The sequence below is a fragment of the Astatotilapia calliptera genome, chromosome 3, assembly GCF_964374335.1.
Source record: "Astatotilapia calliptera chromosome 3, fAstCal68.1, whole genome shotgun sequence".
In the NCBI taxonomy this organism is placed as follows: Eukaryota; Metazoa; Chordata; class Actinopteri; order Cichliformes; family Cichlidae; genus Astatotilapia; species Astatotilapia calliptera.
Genome location: NC_137424.1, coordinates 81,800,862 through 81,803,163, shown reverse-complemented (window position 1 = coordinate 81,803,163; position 2,302 = coordinate 81,800,862).

The window sequence follows — 2,302 nt, the reverse complement described above, 5'->3', positions numbered from 1 at the left end:
TATCTAAATTATTTTTTAAAAGTATATTTCAGATTTTATTGATCCTATCCTGATCCTATCAGTTCTAAAACTGCTTTTCCTTCTCAGTGTTTACTGGTGTTACTCCTCTCTGTAACTGATATCAGACTAGATCAGCTAGGAAACTACCAGCAACATAGTTTATCCTAATATTTTAATTAGATGCTTCTATATCAAAAGAAACACAATACAAATCCTGTGGGCTGGATTTTGGACTGTTTCCCTAACAGGACTCATAGAGCCCAGTTACATGGGACCCTGTCCGCTAAGGTGTGTTCCTGATGTGGCTCCTACATCGATTTGTCCTCTTACTGTTATTGCTGATCCGAGAAACAAACATGAGAGCATGAGAGCAGCTGTGACAAAAGGAGTATTTTTTGAAGGTCAGCAGATTACTGAGTTAGCTCCAGGAGTATGAGAGCAGCCTCAGTTTGCTCCCTGATGATTATGTTAACTGTGATTTAGCAAAAAGGAAAGTTTGAAGCCTAATCTTGAAAGTAGAGATAGTGTCTGTCTCCCGATTCCAAACTGGAAGCTGGTTCCACAGAAGAGGGGCCTGAAAACTGAAGGCTCTGCCTCCCATTCTACTTTTAAATACTCTAGGAACAACAAGTAGGCCTGCAGAGCGAGAGCGAAGTGCTCTAATAGGGTGATATTGTCATGGTCCTGGGTCTGTGACCCAGTGAGTTGAATTGTTTATTATTTATTTTCCTGATGTTATTGCAGTATTTTGGTTTTGGTATTTCTAGGTCCTAGCTTTTGATCTCTTTGCGCCTCATGTTATTCTGTGCTCCCTATGTTCTGTGTCTAGTCATCCCCGCGTGTGTGTTCCCTCTGTTCCAGTGTAGTCAGGTCTCTATGTAAAGCCCGTGTCTCTGAGTCTGTCTTAGCATGTGTGTTGAGTTTCCTGTTTTATTGTGAAGGTCTGCGCCTTATGTTAGTGTATTCTGTTTTGCTTCCTTGTCTCGTCTTGCACAATTAGTCCCAGCTGTGTTGTCATAATACATAAAACTATCAAAAGTAAAAGTACAAAAAACAAAAACACTGGGTCCTTTTGTCATGGTCCTGGGTGGACCATGACAAAAGGACTTATCCAAAAATTTCAATTTAAACCATTCAGGGGTGCTTCTTTTAATGCCTACTAAATATTCTAGTCTTGTTAGCAGAATGCTGCGGTCCCCCACATCAAAGGCTGAAGACAAATTCAGTAAAACAAAGACCACAGGGCTCCCAAAATCTGCAATTAAAAGGTCATTAACAACTCTCAGCAGAGCCGTTTTAGTACTATGATGTGGTTTAAACCCAAACTGAAATCTGTCGCCATTTCGATTAGCATCTAAAAAGCATGGTAATTGCTGAAGAACTACGTATGCCTGTTCTTAAACTGCTGTTTTAAAAATAAGTGATCCATTTTCCTTATTTGGATTTCTTTTTTAATAATATATTTTTGATCAACAAGAAATATGAAAAATACACAAAAACAATCAACAGTGAAACAAAAGGAAGCCTACATGAAACGAATGTGTGCAGATGAGAGTAAGCTGACATTTCCAGACTTTTCTGGTCCCCACGATGACCATGCCCATCCCCCCATAAAGTGTGTGCCTCAGCAGGAGGAAAGAATCTTGTTTGCAAAGGTTACACACTTCCTGAATTTAGCGGATGTTTAATGTTACACGGTGGACATGCACCTGTAGACCACGGTCACGTGCATGAGGCCCAGTAAAATAACATTTGTGTAGAAACATGGAGTCTGGTCAACCTACTGTTATCTCAGCAATTTTATTGAAACAAAACAGCTGCTTCTGCTCTCCATGCCTGGTATGTGACATGGACAGACCCATGGGTTATTCATGCATGGAATGTTCATGCAGCTGCAGATCCTGTTTGGGTCAATGCAGCTCTGCACAAGGAAGAGCTGCATTGAGCGAATGTAACTGTGTACGTGTTAGCGGTGCCTCATTATTAGGATTAGGATTTAACTTAATTGCCATTACACATGTATGAATATAGGTTAACGCAATACAGTTTGTATCTAGTCAGAAGTGCAAGAGTAGTAAGTGCAATAAGAGCATATTATATACAGATAAGTTAAGCAAATATACAGATGTACTTTGAACAAATATATGTATTTGCTAAAGATATACAGATGTGCTACATATATGAATATGTGTCGGTGTAAGGTATATCGGCTCAAATTATGGTCATTGTAAATCAGTTTTGTACCCACCCAGCCCCGGACTCTGTGGGGCTGGGCGGTGCTGCTGCTGCGGGCCCCGGTCCG